The sequence below is a fragment of the Phyllopteryx taeniolatus genome, chromosome 21 (genome assembly GCF_024500385.1).
Source record: "Phyllopteryx taeniolatus isolate TA_2022b chromosome 21, UOR_Ptae_1.2, whole genome shotgun sequence".
In the NCBI taxonomy this organism is placed as follows: Eukaryota; Metazoa; Chordata; class Actinopteri; order Syngnathiformes; family Syngnathidae; genus Phyllopteryx; species Phyllopteryx taeniolatus.
Window position 1 is genome coordinate 9,175,751 of NC_084522.1, and position 7,668 is coordinate 9,183,418.

Here is a 7,668-nt window from a genome sequence, read left to right on the forward strand (position 1 = left end):
GACCGATCATGTTATAGACTGCACGCGCGCACGAACGCGTACACATTCCAAACCGTTTTCGCAAGCAGACAGTAAAAAAATAAATAAAATAAAAATAAATCGAGAAAAAAGAAAGAAACCAAATCGGGATATGGTTGCGACAACTGGATGTAAAACGTCTACACTCCCCTTTTCAAATGGCAGAAATTATTTCAAAACTTTTTCCATCATTATTATGAACTATAATCTGTACACTCAATTAAAAAATAAATAAAAATAAAAACTTTGAGAGGGGAAGTCAAAATAATAAATAAAAAGGTTGTACAATTGTGCACGCCCGCTTATAACCGGGCATGTGGCTGTGCTCACAATGAATCAAACGACTATTAAATGAGAATTGCCACGACACCTGTTTAGGACGTGACTACGATTTCATTCATCTTCTTCTTCATAAGTCCAGGCGATGGGGCGCCTTATCTTACAAAGGAAAAAGAAAACACGCATTGGAAATCTGCCGCCGCATGTGGCACATTGTGTTATTATGGTCCCATGAAACCAACGTTGAACTTTTTGGCCGCCATTCCAAAAGGTACGTTTGGTCTCATCAGAAGAAGAACGCCGTACTTAAAAACGACACCGCAGCCACTAGGTGGCGCAGTTACTCTACTTGATGACGTACAGGCTAAGAATGTCAAAAAAAACAACAACAGAAAACTTCAAACGAATACATTTTACATTAATGTAAAGTTAAGTGTGGGATATTCATGTTGATGGAATCAAGGCGCGCTACGTTAAACATGACTGAATGGAACTATATTCAGATGATCAACAAACACACGCACACGCACACAAGCACATGCACTGACACTCATTTTGCAGCATCTCTGTAGAACATCCTCCAGTAGCCCCTCTCAAACTGCCTGTACAAGTTGTCATTTTCGGGGGGCTTTTTCTCAGCATTGCAGTTGCGTATGAGCGACACAGACCCAAGACAGAGGGACAAAGTCAACCCGATAATTTTCCGGTTTTGGAGGTAGATGGGATACCGCCCTGTGTCACTTCTTTCAAACTGCCTCATGCAAAAGCTGTCATTTCCCCCACTTTTTCTCCCAGTGTGACTGCTCTGTACAAACAATGCTGACATAGAATGGGAGGACAAAGTCAACATGGCAATTTTCCGTCTTCAGAGGTAGACGGATTCTGTAGCTCTTTCAGTCCACCTGTAAAAGGCATCGTTTTTCCAGATTTCCCCCCCAAATGTCAACGGTCTGTTTACACAGCACAGACACGGATTGGAGAGAGGTCAACCCGGCACTTTTCCGGCTTCGGAGGCTTGCTGCCTTCTGTAGCTTTTTTTTTTTTTTTTTTTTTTTAAACCTCCGCCAAAAGCCATCATTTTTCTCCAACATCACTGATCTGTATCGGCAGCATGAAGTTGACCTGGCAATATGCCGTCTCCTGAGGTAGTATCAGAAGCTGGACAGCTCCTGTGTGTACGAGTAATTCCTGTACTTTTCCTGTCCTTTGTGTCTCAAAAGACGTGCGACAGGAAAGCCAGCCCACATCTCCTTGGGCTTTTTCTATTTCCAATAGGTGGTGATGAAATTTTCCAGCACAAAGCGTTTGCTATTGAAGAAAACCTTGAGGGTCTTGCACGCTACTTTTATTCAACTCTCCCCGCCCCCTTCTCACTCGCAGCCTGGCCTCAGCCCTACTTTTCTTTTTCCGCCTGATGTTTCCATTACATGTATAAAAGCATGACGGCTAATCCACTTACAGTATGTGTTCCCTGGATGACACACACACACACACACACACACACACACACACACACACACACACACACATAGAAAAACAAAACACAGACAAAAATTCATGCATGTTGCATACAGACTGCAGGCTACATTAATACACTGCCTCTTTTCCAACTCTAACACACACACACGCACACACACATTGGTGGTAATCTCCCAAGACGATTTCCCACTGGTCCTTCCTACGGAGTGAAGATATGAAGCAATTGAAGGGTTGGTGGGGGGGTTTGCTCGAGTGTTAAGTAAGACGTTCAAGAGATCTAATTGTGATGTCTTCAACCTCACCTTTTTTTTTTTTTTTTCCTTAAATCGTTTCTCACCAGGAAAGTCATTTACACTCCATTTTGTCATGATGAAGATTGAAGGATTTAGCGTAAAGAAGGGAAGCGGGGGTTGTGGGGCATGGGGGAGGGTCGAAATAGAGGTCACACTCCATGGCGTCATTATATCCCGTGCTTTTGTTGTTGTACTGTATTTTGTGGGCTTGACACTTTCAAGTTAAAAATGAATCAATGAAGTGCAAATATGTCAAATGCCAGCGAAAGTGATAGCATGGCCCCCGAGAAAACAAGTCTAAATGAAAGAAAAGGAACCCTTGTGACGAACCCTCATTAACCTAATGCAACCCTTACCACAACCCTTAAAACTGACTTTGAATCCCAACCTTCAGTTTTTTCTATCACTCCTAACCTAACTCCCCAATCTTTACTCTACACCCAAACTTTACTCCTAACCCTAATCCTTCATCCTAAATTTACTCCCTATCCCTAACCTTTGTCCTAACCATCCTACCTAACCCTAAATCTTACTTCTAACTTTACTCCCTAACCCTTACTCCAAACCATAATCTAAATCTATTCAGAGTCTAAATCGTGATCCCAAAACTCTACCCCAAACCCAAATCCTTACTCGTAATCCTAACCTTAGTTCCCAATCCTACATTTTTACCATCGCTATAGTTAGATGATGAAGGTGCTTTCAGTGATTTGTGGAATACACGAAATGTCGGAGTGGCTACCAGAAAAGGAGAGCTTGATGGTTGAGGCTTTTTTGAGACAGGACTACCACTGGTTTTGGGATTGAAGGAGGCCCAGGGAGCCTTGGTGGAGAAGATGGAGGTGATAGGGACGAGGGATTAGCCCAGAAAAGAAGACACTGAACAGTAAATCATTATAGTTTTCTTGGCATGTAGCTGACTTAGGCAGTTGGTTTCCACCATTTTTAATAAAAATAAATAAATAAATTGTTTCCAGTTGTCAGTTCCACAGGAACCGTACTGCAGTGTACAATATGAACATAATTATTCTAACCAAGCATTTTTCTTCCTCAGAGTCCTTGAAAAATCAGTCTCACACACACGCGCGCGCACACTCACACACACACACAGACACATACACACAAACACAAACACACTGGTCAAATGTTAATGATTTACTAATTCCCAGTGTTAAATCTTCTGGGCGTTAAAATTCCACAAGCTTTGCAAATGCGGAGAGAGAGAGAGGGAATACAGAGAGGGGGATGAGAGGGAATTAAAAATGAAAAAAACAGCACTTCACTTTAAAATAATAACTATGTCACGGTCTGATGGCTTTGTTTTTTCCTCCCCTATATTTAACTCAGTGGACTGGGAAATGAGAAGAACGCCGGCGGAGGCGGCGTGAACCGGGCGCGATGGCAGAAAAATCAAAGAATGAGACGGAAGGAATGAAGTAAAGCAAAGTAGGAAGAAAAAGTGGAAAAATGTAGTAAACGAATGTCATTGTGACTGCACACCTCACACTGCACTGAGACACTTACCGATGGCGCAATAAGTTACATTTTTCTATTCTATGTTTATCATCATCGCACTTTTCCTCTTTGTCATTACTAATAAAATTCTGTGGTGGCATAAGGTGTGGGGGGGGGGGGGGGGGGGGGGAGTCTCACGAAACCTGCTGACGTCACGTGTTTTGTTTGACTTTTGAGGCATCTTGGTTGAACTCCAAATTGTGCCACTTTTGCATTTCGATTAAGGAAAATAAACGTTACCAAACCCCCCCCCCCGCTATTTTATCAGAAGTAAATAAAAATTAGCTAATAGTAATAAAAATGATGTTATTTATTCTCTGAGAGGGTGAAATAAAAATTAAAATAAAAAAGAAAAGGGAAATCTGTCAGCGTAAAACAAATTTAAAAATAAATTACCAAAAATGATATGATATTGTAGAATAAATGTAAAACCTTTTCAAACACAATTATAATAAAAATAAATTTTCTAATAGTTTAAAATGAATACAAATTTATGTGACAGGGTACAATACATTTTGAAATATAATATTCTCTGCTCGTGGACAATAAATAAAAAAAAAAAATCTGACATTGTAAATTAAATGTACAAATATATATATATAAAAAAGTGTATTTAATATATATATATATACAATAGTTGTTTAAATAAACAAAATAAATAACTATAAGTGTAAACATTTTAAAAGTAAAAATATGAAATCAACATAAAACTATCTGACAGTGTAAAATGTTTTAAAAAGAAAATCTGACAATATAAACAAAAATTTTGAAATATATACTTTGATTTAAAATCAATATAAAAAATATCTGACAGTGTAAAATAAATTTCAAAATAAATAGAAAACAAATCATCTGTCAGTGTAAATCAAAACTGAGCACTACTCTTCGTAAAGGCAGAATTTTGGATGCAGCTTTTGTGTAAATCTAACTATAAATTGCCTTATTGCCTCTTCCCAGAGAAGATGTACACACATTTTCGGTCGACCGATTATACAGCAGATAGCAGTGAATATAACGTGACCTTATGAAATTAGCATTATTACGACGACGATTGGTGCCTGACATGTAAATCAAACCTTTAATCAGATCTTTTTCGGCTTAATTAATCAAGGAAAGTAATGAATGCAACATCCTGTTGTGATGAAAACATGCACCACAAGTGTGTCTGCTTGTAATGTGTGCGCGTGTGTGTGTGTGTGTGTGTGTGTGTTTTCCCTGCATATGTATGTGCAACAAGACAGTCCAGGTGGCCAGATAATTGAAACATGTTTCTCATACTTGATTTTACACAGAAATGCAAACGCTAACATCTGGCCTTGCGAGGTGTGTATTGTTTTAGAGTCGTGTGTGTGTGCGTGCGTGCATGCGTGTGTGTGAGTGTGTGTGTGTGTGTGTAATTAATATATCCCTTGTTCTCTCTGGAACATCATTATCACAAAAACAGACATTTTTAATCAAAGATCATTAAAGCTGAATGTCAAGAAATTAATGATGTTGTTGAGTGTGAACATGGGCCTCACACGCATGCACAGCACATGCACGTGTGTGCTGACTTTTCATGGACAAAAATATTGGGACATGTGGCCGTTACAAGTACCAATGAGTGGAAAGGCCAAAAAATCTATTTTTAAAATGTATTCATGCAAAACAGTGGTCGGGGACCATTTAATCACTCAACTGCAATGGGGAAAGCATCTACTGGAGGGGAAACCTTTAATGTAATGTTTTGGTAGGTGCTGCTGTTTTGGTTAGCAATGAGGTTCCACATCACATACTTGGGGAATATGGTGTATTCACAAAAACAATAGCTTCCGCTCTTCTGGGCAGACTTCCTACAAAATGTAGATAACTACCCCGATCCCCTCCCTCAAGTTCTTCCACACCAAACTCCTCCGAGCAGGCGTTCTTCTATGAGGAAGTGGCGAGGATGGCTTCTTTTTTAAAAAGTTTTTCATCTCAAGCTGTCATTAATACAGCAAGCGCTGTTATTTTTCTTTACCCCCCTCTTTTTGCACTGTTGCGCAGCACTATCTCCATGGCAACCAGACCTGTGTTGAAATAGTGTGTGTGTATGTGTGTGTTTTTATATTTTCTAATCCTGGACCAATTAGTTTCAGCCACAGACGGAGAAGAGGAACATCTTCTCTCTTTCTTTTTCCTTCTCTTCCAGCATTTTCACCTTCAAATCATTTGCTACATTATCCACTATGAAGCTTGTTAAAAGTTTGCTTTTGACCTCAAACATTAAAAGGACAAATCAATGCGGGATAATATGCCCTTTGAATCCAATTAGCTCACTTCATGTATTTTTTTTTTAATAACCCAACACTTTTTGATCTTTTGCAAGCAATGATTTAATAATAACATTATAAATTGTTATATATTTTATCCCAATCGTTCACAAATTCATCCAGTTTTTGCATGAAACACCACTCAATCCTTGGGAGAACATAGAGAAATATTTTTTGCCCTTCAAATGGCTTTTTATTAATTATTATTATGACTCAGTCATAGTGTATTATATTTATAACGTGTGCATAAAATCACAACTGTTTTTCACTGCGTTACTTTTTGTATGAAAAGCTACAAAAAACCCTTCATGCTGTTAAAAGTGTAAAAAATGCCACATTATTATGATTCAGTCAGGTTGTATTATATTTATAAAATGCATGAATAAAAACACTTTCGACAAGATTTTTGTCCTTTTTCTCAGTGTAGTACTTTTTGTATGAAAAGCTGCAAAATGCTTCTGAGAACAGAGCACAAGCTGTTAAAAAATTATATTTTGTCACATTTTTTAATTTTTATGACTCAGTCAGCACATATATTGATAAAATTTGTGAGGAAAAATCACACAGGTTTAAAAAAACACAGCTGTGTTACTTTTTGTATAAAACTACAAAATGCCAAACATGCTGTATAAAGGCGATATTTTGTCACAAAAAATATATTTTCTTATTATTATGACTGAAGCATATATTTTATGAATTAATTTCTGGAATGAAAACACAGTTTTGAAATATTTTTTTACAGTTTTTTTTATGAAAAGCTACAAAATGCTTGTGAGAAAAGAGCATGTGCTGTGAAAAGGTGTATTTTATGAATACAATTTGTGAATAAAATCATGATTTTTTTTTACTTGCTTGTGAGAGCAGAGCATGGGCTGGCTAGATATAGCCACACACACACAAAAATGTTTATTTTTTATTTTCATGATTTAGTCAGCACATACTATATTTAAAATATTTATGAGTAAAATTACCCCCCATTTTTATTTTGCTACTTTTTGTATAATATACTACACGTGCTGTCCTATGGCTATATATTTTTTAAATTATTGTGACTCAATCAACACATATTATATTGATAATTTAGTTTAACAAATTTCAGTGTGTAAATAATGGCAATAGTTAAACAGATTGCATGTTTGTTGCCCACAGTTGGCTTTCAAAACTATGCATTAACTCGTTTCCACTTCCTCGATGGCCCACAGGCGTGTGTGTGTGAATGTGCGTGTGCGTATGTTTCTCCCGGGTGCACAAATATACACAGTCTCATTGTGCCAGTTGGGTGCTGAGACCGTGGCAGAGAGGAGCTCAGTGGGAGTACAAGATGATACCTATGGGGCTGACGCGCAAAAGACATTTTTTTTAAGAGCCTCAGATTGGCACGCAAACGCACACAAACATGAACTTTTGAACTGCGAGCTTATACGCATGCTCGCATGCTCACACACTCAGAGCCTTTTTCATTTTGCCTCAGACTTACTGTCAGTCGCATTAGTTCGGATTTGGAATGTGAATGGAGCGTTTAAAAAGGCTGCAAATGAGTTTAAACACGATGTTACTCCAAGTCGTTACATGAAGATATAGATTTAAACGCCTCCCTCAAATAGTTGCCTTCCTTTTAACACTAGGAGAGAAAAAAACAGGGGATTATTAAGTGTCATTACATCAGTCCATGGATATTATTAATCCCGCATGGACTGCAGTCCAGTTGACCTCTGTTGCTAAACGAAACAGCAGCACCAACCCAGGCTTGTGAATAGTCTTTTTGATTCAGTCTGGAGTCTTAAAATATGTAA

General features: G+C 38.1%; 1 protein-coding gene across 1 annotated transcript in view; it reads left to right on the plus strand.

Moving 5' to 3' along the window:
* cndp2 (carnosine dipeptidase 2) overlaps nucleotides 1-5,442 on the plus strand; it is a 40,781-nt gene extending 35,339 nt beyond the window's left edge. The window contains exon 13 of the mRNA XM_061759753.1: nucleotides 5,433-5,442. The gene's annotated coding sequence lies outside the window, so the exon portion shown is untranslated. The remainder of the gene's footprint in view (nucleotides 1-5,432) is intronic.
* The last annotated feature ends 2,226 nt before the right edge of the window (nucleotides 5,443-7,668 follow it).